Genomic DNA, 15,357 nt, shown 5'->3' with positions numbered 1-15,357 from the left:
CGTAGTTTTTCTGGTTTGATTTGTCGCACTTATTTTACAAAATCATCAAATTCTTCTTGAGACATTTCTTTACGATGAAAATCTTCCAAACAGATCCATTTTGCTAAATCTCTACGAACTCTGTTATAAATATCATCTCCCGTACATCAAGACCCATGTCTACGATTTTATCATTGACAATCTGAAAGAATTCTTTAGGTTCCAAATAAGTTAGTTTTATAAAATCTTTATAAACATGATTGTAATTATCAATATTTTCAACAACATCAAAGCTTCCATCTTCGTTTTTAACAATTTCACATTCGTAAATCACATCCATTTTTTTATTTTGTAACCTAAAAAAGTTACAAAAAAAATAATTACAAAAAAGTTTTTATAATAAAGTATAATTTTCAAACATTTCAAGTACACTTTCTTTAATATTCTCTTCATGAATATAACGTTGAACGAAATCGTATGTTGCTTTGCAAGATTCGCAAAGACTAAATCCAGTACAATCTGCTTTCGGGCAAGATTCTGCTTCTTTCAGTAACCTTCCTATTGTTCGACTTTGATCATTAATAGCAGCTGTTTTTGATAAAAGTTGAGTGATTAGATTTTCAACATGGTTTTTAAAAGACATTTTTTTATTACGTTATCTAAAAAAATACAATAAATGAAAATTAAAAATTTTTTTTCTTTGGTTCGTTCATTACATAAACAATTTTAGCTTTTTGACAATGGGGACAAAGTTCTATATAACGAGATGTAGTTATAGCAGGTGTCATAAAACTATTGGTGGCTCGTACTGTTATTTTTACCATTTCTTTATTATGTAATCTAATAAAAAATTAAAAATACATTTTATCATCATTACAATAAAATTTAAGAAGAAGAGTCTGTGCCATCAAGTAGTTTGTTTAATTATTCATTAATGTTTTAAGTTCAGATAACACGTCGGATATTTCTTTAATACGTTTTTGACATTCCGAACAAAGAGTTTCACATTCACAAAGTTCTAAATAATCAGCAGCTGAAAGTTCTTCTTTTGTACCTGTTTCATTTTCCATTTTTTATTATGTAATCTAAAGAAATACAAAAATTTAATCAAAAAATGTACTCAAATATTCCGTTGTTTTTAGAAATAAACTCTGTAATTCCTCACGAACAAATAATATTTTTTCAATTTCACTCTGCAAATAAAAATATTTCATTATTTCTCTATTAAATTGAGGAACATGTTTTTCAATAAAATCAAACATGTCTTTGTCTCTCATTAACAGTTTCTCTTTGCTATATTCCATCTTTTTTTCAAATATTCGATATCTTCTTTATTTTTAGTGAATAATTTGTATAGAGCTTGAATATAAATTTTTAAAGTTTTTAATCTTTCTTTAAAACCATCTTTCTCAGCATCTTTTCGAATTAATTCATTCATTTCCTCGTTAGCTCTTTTTACTTCATTTCCATTCGTATCCAAACTTTTATCAAAATGAACAGCAAAACTACCATATTTAATAAAATATTTTATTTTTCGAAATTCGTAAGCAATATCAGCATTGCATTTATCGAGCTTCGAGTAAATATTCGGAATATACTTTCCATGTTTGCGAAGAAACTCCATTTTTTTAAATTATTTAACCTAAAAAAATACAAAAAAATTTAAAGTACAAAAAATTAAAAAAAAAATTTTAGTCATTAAAAATATATATTAAAGTAGTCATAAAATATTTTTTAATTGTTTTTTTTAACAATAATCTTTCTTCGTGCTTTGAAATATAATGAAAATCTTTTATGTCCACGTTTGTTTTTATACAGGAGAACATGACTTCATCTCTTCTCAAAAATTCCTCTTTTTCTTTTGTTACGATAAACTCATCTTCTTCAATTGCAATATTGCAAATGACAATCATGAGATTTAACAATTCTATTAAAAAATTAAGTAAATTTAGATGATTTTTTATCGACTTGTTATTTTATTTATAATTTCTGTTATTTTTTCAAACTCTCCCAATATTCCATCTTGATGATCATCTTTGGTTAAAAATTCTTTAATGATAACAAAATGAAAATAAAATACAGGTGATAATAATTCCAAATTTTGCCACATTCATGTTCAGAATGATGTAGTTTGCCATGTTTGTCAAACCATTGAATGTGATCTTCAGACCATTTTTCATTATTCATGTTTTTTATTAGTTGTCTAAAACATTAAACTGATAAATGATTAAAATTACATTCTATATCATCACTTTCTTCAATACATTTATAAGGAAAATGTAAAAAATTTTCAGCTATAAATCGTATTCCCTTTAAATATCTTTATAAATAATTAAAAAAAAATAATTACATTTAAACAGATAAATTATTAAATTCATATACTAAATCGTGACTACATTCAACATGTTTATAAGCAAAAGTTATTATTTCTGAAAAATTTTTTGCTATAAATTTTAAATCCGTTAAATAATTTTGAATACTATTATCCTCATCTATTATATTCATTGATGATAACATATTTTTAATATAATCTTCTGTAATTTCACATTGTCGCTGAATATCAACAAAAACATCCAAATATAAACTTAATGAAATAGTTTAATGAATAGTTCCAATCGTTTGATAAAAATTCATTTTCATTTTAATCAAATTATAAAGTGCATCACTAAATGAAATAACTTGGCAGTTTTCAGCAAATGCAAGTATGCTTTCTAAACAAGTATGTTGTTCGCAATCTAGTTTTTTAATGTCATCCCAAGCGTTCCAACTATCATAATGTTTGTCTTTATTCATTTTTTTTATTAGTTAATCTAAAAAAATTAAATAGATAAATGTTTAAAATTATATTGCAAATCGTGATTACATTCAATATGTTTATAACTAAAAGTTAACAATTCTGAAAAGTTTTCTGCAATAGCTTGTAAACTCAATATATAATTATAAATACAACTATTCTTTTCCATTTCATTCATACCGTCAATCACAATATTTTCTATAGAATCCATATATAATTTTTCTCTACTACCACAATCAAGCTGAATTTTAAAAAAAATATCCAAATAGCATTCTAGTTTATTTATAGACATAACTTGAATTGATTGCATAAAAGAACTCTTTATAGCATTAACATCTTTAAGCACATTACTAAATGAGTTTGTTTGACGGTTGTTAACATAACCCGCTATTCTTGATAAACGAACATATTGTTCTTCATCGTGTTGTAAAATAGTATCCCAACCACGTTTTTAGGCCAATAATCCATTTTTTTATTAATTTTCTAAAAAAAATATACAACAAATGTAGCAAAAACATTTTTAAAAAATTATTTAATTTTACATTTGATATTTTGACAAATTATTTTCAATTAAATATTCGTTAATCTCTGCTTTTTTTATAAAGTTACAATATCCATAATTGACATTTTCTTGATCTTTGACTGGTCGTTGAAAAGACACATTTTTTTCAGTAATAAAATTTTTTTCATTTGTTTGCCATTAGGACCACATAATTTAAATGTAACGACGTGATTTATAAAAGGCCATTTTAATATAGCATCATAAGGTGTAGAACGCATCATTATATACAATCCAATTTCTTCTTCCTCATGAGTATCGCATTTCATATTGATACTCATTATCATTAAAAATTGATAATTTTTAAAACAAAAGGGTACACTATAATAAGCCTTGCTTTCATCTTTTATTTGCTCTTTAAAATTTTCAAAAATTCATATTTTAGAACCATGTCCATTATTATTGTGCATTTCTTCTAAAATGGATAGTCGAAAATCTAAATTCGTTATTTTGTCATTATATAAACCATTGAATAAAATATTCGGATTATCGGTGTTAAATGGTAAATGAAGGTCTGCCAGCCATAATATTTTACTAATCTAAAAAAATAAAAAAATTTATAAAAAAATATTACAAAAAAATCTATTTTCCAGTGGAACCAAAATCACCCTTTCTTTCTACGTCTTTAATCATTGACATTTTCACTTCACGACAAAACATCCATCTATTTCTATTATAGTTTTTATAGCTTTAAACATTTTTACAAATCCCATCTGAGCAACAGCATCTCCACGTTTAATAATATAAATTTCTTCGGAAAAATTCATCAATAAGACTTTAATTTCGTCTCCATAATCTGCGTCTATTATTCCTGGAGCATTCAACACTACTACACCATATTTGTAAGCTATACCTGATTTTGAATACACATGTCCTGCTAAATTAGAATTTATTTCATCGATATACACTCAAGTATTTACTAAAATACGTTGTTGTGGTAGAAGTATATAATCCTTTGTGCTTCTTAGATCAAAACAAGCACTCTCTTTTGTTTCATAAAAAAACCATTCTTGACTCTCTCTTATTTTAATCATCTAAAAAAAATTTAAATACATACATTGTGCTTTTTTTCTAAAGAATAAACTACATGTTCTCTTTTTTCCTTATGAGTAACAATACAATTTTTACAAAAACTTAATTTACAAAAGAAACAATTAAAACAAAACAAATATATTTTTTCACGAAGTTCACAATGACCAAACCAATAATAATAAACTTCAAATTGTTCTAAATCGTTTTCGTTTAATGCTCTATTAAAAAGTTCATTAATATAAAGTAAAAAAGGTACACCAGTATTAAACTCAGTATCTATCCACATATTTAAAAATAAATCATTTTTTTTACTAACTTTCTATCGTGAACACGATGATTAAAAATGGTGTTCCTAGAAATTATAATCAAAATTTGAAGAAAGCTTCTGGTGAGTTTGCTGAAAGCGAAGCTAAAAAGGCCAAAATCGAACCAGAAGTACCAGAAGTACCAGAAGAAGACGAAGAATAATTTTTTTTTGTAATTTTTTTAATTGAATTAAAAAAATCTGTTTTATTAATAAAAAACTTGTTTTTTTTCTTATCTCTATTTCCTACATAAAGGGTAAAAAAAAAATTCTAGTTCATTTTTGAAAGAGAAAATGACTAGCAAACAACTCGACGAAAGTCTCATCAAAGCTGTTCAACTTTTTTATCCAGAGAATGAATTACATCCTATGTTGTTTGAATTTCACTATTTAAATAACACGTATGAAGAATGGCAAGAAATTATATTTACTTATTTAAAAAATTTTAACTTGGAGTTGAACTTGGAAGAAGAAAAATACAAGGATTTGTATTATATATTTATAGCTAAAGACTATGAAAACGGTCTTCATTTGTTTGAAAAACCTTCTCGTCGTTATATGAATTTTGCAGAACAATCACCTTCATGGAGAACGAGCATGCTTGAAGTATGTCGCATGATAAACGATGATTTTTTAAATATAACCAAAACAGCAGTAGAAAAACAACACGAAGAACTAAAAAAAAAACTAGAAGAGTTTATAAAAGTATATAAACTTTATTGCAAATCAAAAAACATGGAAAAGCAATGCACTTCATGGTAAAGCAAACTTAAACAGTCTTTAAAGTATTATTTTTTGTTTCCTTATCTATCTAACAAATGGGAGTATGATAACTTGAAGAAAAATTGTAAAATAATAAAAAACGTTTATCCGGCTTGCATGGAGCAACCGCCTTGCTTTTCGTTCAACGATAAAGTTTTTCATAATGCTTATTACACCATTTATACACCTGCTCCTATTTATGAATATTTTATAGAAAAAAAAGTATATCAAGAAGGAGATACAGTTTACATTTTTGAAGCCTTTGAACGCAGCAATTTTTACGAAAAAAGTTTAATAGAAATGTTCCCTACAGCTCAATGGTTTTTTATCTTTAAAAGAAATTTTAACATTTCGATGGTATTATACTGAAAAGAGGACGATGTTTATAAATACAATACTAACGAAATAGTATCAAAACAACCTATTCACAAAAACACTAATTATACCAAATCTTATGTGACTGCGAAAGTAGGATTATAAACAAGACAATTTTTTATATTTTTTTAATTTTTTTCCATATCAAAAAGTTGATATATAAGATTGTTTATTTTAAATATATTATTGAAACATTCGCAAGTGTCTTTATTTAAAACTTTTATACAGCACATGTTTTCCTTTATAAGCGAAATTAAATTTGCATATTTTTTCACACACAACTTAGTATATCGATCAACACATCTGTTATTTATGAATCCATTCACAAAATCTTCTAAATACATTGAAAACATAAACGTTTCGTATTTGGCGCAATGTTTGTATGAATGTTCTTTATAAATACTGTACTGAAAATGTTCCAAACACAAATCTTCGTTGTTTGCGTAAACGGGTAGTTTGGTGATTTTAGGAAACAAAAAATGTGATAAATCAAAAGTGTAAATGTTATTGTTTTTTATAGTTTCCAAAACATCTTTCTCAATATGACCACCTTTATAAAAAACTAAATTAAATTCATATTTATAAAATTGTTCTTTCAAATATGGGATTACTGAACTGCAAAATATAACCTCTCCAGTATATTTAAAAGTAGGATAATATGTTAAGTCATGAATATTATTTAGACAATAATAATACGTTTTTTTGTATTTTTCAGGTAATTCTTCTAATATTATACACGGTATGACTTGAACGTGATAATATTTTTTATCGTTAAGCGATCTTAAACTTAATTCTCGAATACAATGTCTTCTCCAAGGATGATTATTATTGTTGCTAATGTACTCAATATCTAACAACAACAACTAAAAAAAATGCTTTTCATTAAAAAAAGAAGCGTATTCTTTTAATAAAATGAATAATTAAGTATAAAAAATCAATTTTTAAAAAACTTTTTACATTTTTTTTTTATTAAAAAATGAATCGCGTTGATAGCGTCATTAAAAAAATTCACAACAATTGAGCAGTGTGCGCGCTTGATGAAGTGTCTAAAAGATACAAACATTATGAACACAAGTCTGGAAATTCTTGACCTTCATCCGATTGCGTAGAAGAAGAACATTTTACAGATAAAAAAATCATTTGATTTTTTACAAAATGTACTCGATTCTAAAAGGATAACATTAAATTCTTACAGTATCGAAAAATGTTTTAAAAACAGTCAATTTAATAATTTACTCGAAAATCCTCAACTTGCCTATTCATCTCAACCACTTTGATGATTTGAAAGAACAACTCGGTGACAACTATATAGCCGAACTTTATAAAGCCAAGTTTACTCTTTTGCTACTAGACAGAGATATCAAACCTACTATGGAACAAACAGATGGTGATCAAACTGACGGTTTTGTGGATACGTTTACTACAAAAGTAGTACCTACCGTCTCTTCTTTGATAGAAAAACTAGATGGAGCTTTAAAAAAGAAATCTGTTAAAAGAAACATTGAAGGAATTATAAAGGAAGGAACCAGCGATAAAAAAACTTTATTTGTTAATATATTACATGCTATTGTAACACTATTTATTACGAGTTTTTTTAATTTAGAAAAAGAAGAATAAAATGGCTACTGATGAATCTTTGTCTCGTTTTTTTAAAAATTCAGAATTTAAAAATTATTTTATAGGAGTATATGCTTTGACGAGCTAAGTCAAACAAAAACTCATATTCATATTATTCATCAATGAAAAAAAATGGCTCCTTTACATTTACAACAATGAAACCACAAAAGAAGCAGGTCAACATTGGAGAGTGTTGATGAAAATAGACAAGGGTCATTTTTTTTGTTTTGATAGTTTAGGAGAAGAAAGTGGATTGCAACAAATTCCAAAACATTTAAGATTTAATAAATATTTGTTTGAAGCAGTAAAAGAAGTTAATAGCAATATACAAATCAACACTATTAACATCAACTACAACGAAATTGAAATTAATTCTTATATACGACAATCAAATCATTTTCTACAGAATGGACAGCAGAAAATCACGAATTTTATTGGTTTACCAAATTTACTCTAAAATATTGCAAAATTAGTGGCAATCAAAACGTATTTTTTTCATACAATAAATTTCCTTTTCAATGGAATGATAGTAGTTTATGTGGAGCATTTGCCGCTTATTTTGTAGCTCTAGTCTTTCGCGTGAAAATGTATTATATACTGATCAAATATATTTACCTTCGTTGTGCAGACTGTTAAATCATTATTTTCACGAAGTGACAACGCTTCATGCCTCTGTACTAATTCAACTAAATCTCTATTCATTTTTCCAATTTATTAAACAAGAACTCTTTCAACACCTTGATAACACTGCCAAATAACTGTTTGAAAAAGACATGCAATTGCATTTATATATGAGAAAAAAGGAAAATCTGGAACGCGATCTATTGTCTATGAAAACAAAAAAAATTCCTTTGCATTATAATATTTATGAAAAACAAATATTGGCTCAAAATGCTATTAAAAGATTTTTAAAAAATGCAGGATTCTTAAGAACAAATTATGAAGCTACGTGGGACAAATTATCGCTATTAGATATTCAAGCTATTCCATCTGTGATGAACGATGAAAATTTTTATTACATGATCCAAACTGAAATGGATAGGATTTATGCAAACAGTTACACACGATTAAAGACTGCCATTCAATTTTTAGATGTACCTATTGATGATGTCATGACTAAAAAGAAATAAAAAGGCAGATTGCTCTGAATTTAATATAATCCAACATGAAGAGAACAGCACACACACTACTTGAAGAAGTTGTAGATGAAAAATGTGTTACTTGTAATGGTTATGGCGAACTTTTTTCCTAGTTTTAAAAGAAAAAAAATAACGCATTATTAAAAGACTGTAGTATACACCTGCTAAACAAAGAAGTGTGGATTTATAACGCAATGACAAAAAGAAGCGCTAAAATACATCTTCACAAGACGTGTTGCTTGACTTGCAAGGGAAAAAAAAATCACCATCAAACGTTATAAAAAGAAAAAAGAAGAAGAAAAACAAAACACTGTTTTATTTGTATATATTTATTCTTAGATGATATAATATAATTTTTTTACAACTGTTTCTTTAATATACTTCAAACACTTTATCCGGAGGCAGATAAGGTTTGGCGGGTTTTGTAACAACAGGAACTGGAGCAGTTTTTGATTTTTTGCCTTTCCACGCTTTTTTTATATTGTATAAAAGCGAACCCACTTGCAATGCGTTGGTTACATTTTGAGGGGTTATAAAATCAGCTAATCCTCTTCCTCGTTTGACTCTTTCTCGCTTACGCAACTTAGATCTTCTTCGCTTAGATCTATAATGTCTCTTCTGCCTTTTTCGTTGATAAACCATTCTTGAGAATTGATAACATAAATTAAAAAATTTTTCAAAGGAATTTCAAAAGAATGTTCTTTTCCATCTTCATATATAAACACAATATTGAGTTTATCAATGAACGAGTTACTTTAATAATTTGTCCCTGTTTTAAACAATGTGACAAGAAAAATTCTCGCTTTGCTTTACTATTCGCTTTAAATTGCGAAATATAAAAATCTTCTAATTGTGGAAACGGATAACAAATCTCTGCATAAATTTCAAAACTCATTTTTTATGTCTGCTTCTTCGAGTAGCCAAATGTTAAATGACTCTCTAATAACATCAACAAAGTCTTAATATAGCATTTCAAATTCGTGGTTGATTTTATCATAAATAAAATCAATATGAGCGTTTTCGTTAGAGCGCGTTACTTTAATTTCAGCTAGTCCATCCAAACAAAATACTAATTTGAAATTACCTTGCACTTGTTTTAAACTATCATTTGCTTCAAACTTGGAAGCTTCTACATTCATAACAGATTTATAAAATTCGTTTAAACAAGTTTTAAACTCCATTTTTTTTTCAATGATTTTTTTTCTTCAAATGAATTTTTTTATTTCAAAAAAAACCAAATTTATAGTTTTTTTTTTAAAAAAAACAACAGAAAAAACACTATTAAATATTTTTTTTATCAATATATTTTCGGTATTTTATTACCGACATAAAACACACCGTCGTTTATATGAGATATACAATACAATTTATTTACAATGTCAAAATCCAAAACAAATCCGCCAAAAAACGTGGATGTTTTCAAGTGTCCGTTTTCTTTATCACCGCTTGTGATTTCAACAATGCCGTTTTCGTATTCATAAGTCAGAATGTAATCGCCAAACGCACTAGTATCTGTTCGTAAATTTTTTAACTTATTGTTTTGTTTTTTCATATCTTTTAACAACCATTGATATTCTTTTAAAATTTCTTGCACGTGTTGTCGAAATTTTTGGACAAAACATTTTTCACAATACTTTTTTATATGCGTCTTTCTTTTTGTATGTTTACACACTTTTGAATTCATTTTTTTTGTAAATAAACGTTTTTGCAGAGTTGAGCCTTTTATTATATGTTTTTTAATCCGAATTAATTATAGTTTTAAATAAATCGCCAACTAAGGGAATACCTCCTAACAGGTTACCAAGGAAACCTTTACCACGCTTCCTATGTATACGTTTTCGCCCTTTACCAATTAAAGAATAATGAGATCTAGGATGAGGTCTTGATTTTCGGTGAACAAAAATATATCTTTTAGCAGTCCTATGACCTCTATGCCTTTTATGTCTCATTTTTTAAATAAATATGTCTTTGTTTAACGCAAAACTTTTTATTATTTATAGTGTTAGTTTTTTTTGGTTTTTCGATAACACAACAGTTTTTTTTCTACAATTTTAACGGTTTCCTTTTTTTTTCAATGACCACCTAATTGTGCAATAGATTTCCATATTTTTCCATACGGTAATTTACCATAAAGATCTGCTACAGGTCCTCTTCCGCGTTTTTTTCTTCCTCTTTTTGTTTTTTTACAATAATATCTTTTTTTATAATATTTCATTTCTTTGTTTATTGCGATCCACTTTCGTTAAAACCAAACGATATATTGGTTTTCCTACTCGATTCATCTCGCGATTTTGTTTCTTATTTATATACTTGCTTTTTGTTTTTCAGTGCTTTTCTACAAAATTGACGCTTTATTTTTTTTTTTTTCTTAGCTCTTCTACGTCTTAGAGCCCTTAGTTCTGTATTATTGGGATCCGTTAACTCGTTTTCGTCAAACGAGGTCCTATCAAAAAATTCAAAAAAAGCATCCCTATGAAAAGGCCATTTTCCATCTACAGTATATTTGGGTAATTTAGATGAATATTTGGGTCTTAAATTACTTTTATATGTAGGTCTTGAAAACAAATTCCGTCTTACAATCATACGGGAAAAATCAACATCATCTGCAGCCATTTTGACTTTAACTTTTGACTTTAACTTTTGACTTTAACTTTTGACTTTAACTTTTGACTTTAACTTTTGACTTTAACTTTTGACTTTAACTTTTGACTTTAACTTTTGACTTTAACTTTTGACTTTAACTTTTGACTTTAACTTTTGACTTTAACTTTTGACTTTAACTTTTGACTTTAACTTTTGACTTTAACTTTTGACTTTAACTTTTTTTGTGACTTTAACTTTTTTTTGACTTTAACTTTTTTTATATCTTTTTTACAAGATAAAAAACATGGTGTCACCCTGACACTACCTTACTTATTCTTAGTAGGCCTACTTACTTAAGTTTTTCTTATAGTGTTTATTTTTTATACGGCCGTATTTTCTTACTTACTTACTTAGTCCTTACTTAGTCCTTACTTAACTTACTTAGTCCTGCCTGATTTTCCTTACCCTGCTTACTCACACACTCCTTTGCTCACTCGTTCTCACACACTCCACATTACATCAGTGAGTACACGTCCCCTCATATCAGTGAACGTATACCCCCTGCGTTAACATTGAACTTTCTAATCTTTCTAGACATTACATCAGTAAGCGGTGTTAGCCCCCTGTTTTAACATAGAATGATATGATATGCCTTAAGCGAGATTTGAACCCACGGCGGGTAAATGTCATGGCGTTTGAAACATAGTGCGGAATGCGAATGCACTATGCTACGTCGACGTGATGGTTCATGGAGTTTTGAATTTATTTAAATTGTTATTTTAACACTTTACGCACAGATTTTTCTTCACAGAGTTTTTAAAAAGTTGTTTACTCCGTATTTTTAATCTCTTTAATCTTGTTCATAAAAGCGGTATTAAAACTTTCTAAATTTAACTAACATGACACAGCATTTCTTTTCACTGCATAAAGTTGCATCACTTTAGCTTTTATTTCGCGTTAATATGTAGAGATTAAATTTTTTACATAAAAAGCATGTTTTTTGGTAACAAAATCAAATTGCCAGAACGCGCTTAGTAAAAAAGCAAATTATATCTAAGAACAAACAAGAAAAAATGGAGGATTCGTTAGAATTTAAAGACGAGCCTATCCTCATTGAAGATGATGTGGAAATACACGAAGGACTTTTCAATGAAAAAAACGTTGTCAGAAACGAAAAAGACAACGAACATCAAATCGATTTTTAGATCGAACAAGACAACGAACATCAAATCGATTTTTAGATCGAACAAAAAGAACAAAACAAAAAGTAAGTTGTTTTATATTGTTTTTATTATAAAAACATCTTAAAGTTATTTTTTTAAGAGTTTTTTATTTTTTTTTTTAAAAAAAAAGTAATAAAAATTGAAAAAGATACGACAATAAACGGAGAAATGAGTTTTTTTGAAAATAATTTGTTCAAATGTATAATAAATTATAAAATAGTTTATTTATTTCTAATTTTTCGTCTTATGTTTGCTTCTTTTAATTGATGTTTAATATCGACATATGATTCAGCAGTATGAAACCAGCGTTTTATTCTTTTACCAACTCTTCCAAGTTTACGGTTTGTTTTATTATCTTTATATCTGTTATTTGTTCTTCGTAAACAAGATAATATTCTTTTACAATTGCTCGGTAAGTACTGACTTTCAGTCTGTGTCGATGTTGAACTCTTTTTTTGTACTCGTTTGTGTTTAAACTGCTTTTTTTGTTCTAGGAACTGTTGTTTTTGTACGTGCCATATTGACAGTGTTTAACGATATAGGAGTATACCTTATTTTAGACATTTTTATAAAAAAAATGATATTTTTTATTTATAACTATTTTTATTTATTACAAAAAACAACATGGTTTTTTTTATATAAAACAACTCACATTTTTTTAGTAAAAAAATGGAAAATATAAGAATAGATAAAACATTATATCCTTTGGAAAAGAAAAACGTCTTTAAATTATTTATCGTAAACGATAAAAAAAAATTCCGTTTGCTCTTGTCCAGCCTTATAATGCTGCATTTGGTAATTTTTTGTTTTTTTAAAAATTGTAATATTATTAATAACTTTATAACCATCCTATTTTTTTTCTTTTAGATAAACAACGAGAGGTCGTTCACAATTTAATCGAAACTCTAAAAAAAAAGCAAAAGCTAGACTCGCCACGTAAGTTTTAACTTTACTGCTTTTTATTAATAAAATAAATATTTTTTTTAGAAACGCATTATACAGAGAGCAAAATTTTATGATTTTTTTTTAGTATATTTTTTTGTATATATTTTATAGAAATAAATTTTTTATAGCCTTTCTTTATTTTTGTTTATTTTGTTTATTTTGTATATATTTCTATTTTTATATATACAAAATATTTAGTATTTTTTTATAATATCTTAGATTAAAATGATTAAAGAAATTATAAATAATACCGCAAAACAACTCCACCCCGAATAGAAACAATTATGGTTTTTTTTAAATTTTGGAAATTTGCCGCCCCCCCCCCCCCCCATTCGAGTTAAATTGTAAATATTTGTACGAATAAATTTTTTTGTTTTTTTTAGCTAACTAATACAATGAGTGGAAATTCTAATTGTATGGTGAGAAAAAAAATTGTTTTGTCAACAGAAGAAGCACTTTTTGTCTTGGAAATGTCTACAAAATTTAACAAACCATTCGTTGAAGAACTCGATATTTATAATCACTACATCACGATTGGAAAAGAATTTTACCCAGACATGACGTTTGAGAATTTCGTGAAAAAGAACTACCCTACTTTCAGAGAACAAAAAAATCAGTATTGTAACCCTATTCTTAATTGTAACAGTTTTTTTATATGAAAAAATTTTTTTTACACCTGATCCTTTATTAATACATGTTTTTTAACATGTTAACTCTATGTATATATATATATATATATATATATATATATATATATATATATATATATATATATATATATATATATATTATATATATATATAAATACATATATATATATATATATATATATATATATATATATATATATATATATATATATATATATATATATATATATATATATATATATATATATATATATATATATATATATATATATATACATAATCATGTTAAAATTGCTTTAAACAAAAAGCTAAAACTCTCCTTTGAAACCTAATACAAGCAAATAAGGAATATTAAAATAATTAAGTAAAACCTAAACAAATTTTTTGAGGTTACTATCTAGCAAAATTAAAACAAGAACTTTCTTTAAATGATTGCAAAAATAATGAATAACAAAACTTTTTGTTATAGTTCTTTTTTTTTTATACTTAACGGCTGGTATTAACATTCTTTTATTCTCCATTTTTTATCTAAATATTAGATGCTCTCAAAATCTAATTTTGTAAAATTTAAAAAATTTTAAATAAAATATCCGCCCACCAAATTTTTGGTAATAAGAAAGAATTGTGAATTGTTTAACGTTAAAAATCAAGCCACAAAAGAGGTCATTGTGCATGTTTGTATAGGTCAGGCAATTTCAAAGTTTTTGATAAAAAAAAAACATTAATTTTATTTTTTTTGAGGCAAACATGTTTATTTAAGAAGGATTTTATTTGTAATATGCTTGATTATGACAAAGAAAATTTTTAAAATTTTATAAACATCATATTTATAAGAGTTCTGGTTAATAATCCCCTGGAAAATAAAACCTCCTAAAAACAATTCAACTAAAATAATCTCTCAAGGATAAATTTTCCCAAAAAAAAATACCTCATGAAAACTTAAGAAAATTTGAATATAAACTTGTTTCTCCGCGCATTTCAGAGTTGAAGAGTTATATATCGAAGTCAAAGAATTGAGAGTGGGTTTTCTCCACCATAAAGCCTCTCTGACTGTAGTGACCTTTTGTCTTAAGTGAGGTTAAAAACATTCAAAAAAACGAATTAAAGTATAGAAAACATAAAATCTTTAACTTATTGATGATAAAGATCCTTAGCCTGGCGACTACGTTTTAGTCAAGTTTCATACCGTAGAAAGACTCAATTTTTATGTTGGGAAGCTACTGCAGCAATCCGTCAGCGGAACGATCAGGACTGCCGGCATGATGAAATTTAATCATAAATTTGAAGTTAATATTTTATTATAAATTTTATTTTTTTAAGATGAGTTTATTTCTATAGTTTGTAGTAAGCTCAGTTTGTTGTGGTTTGAATTTGTTAAAGTATCCAATCAAAATA

This window comes from Hydra vulgaris, chromosome 01 (genome assembly GCF_038396675.1).
Source record: "Hydra vulgaris chromosome 01, alternate assembly HydraT2T_AEP".
NCBI lineage: Eukaryota > Metazoa > Cnidaria > Hydrozoa > Anthoathecata > Hydridae > Hydra > Hydra vulgaris.
The sequence above is the reverse complement of the archived record's forward strand: the minus strand, read 5'-3'. Positions refer to the sequence as shown.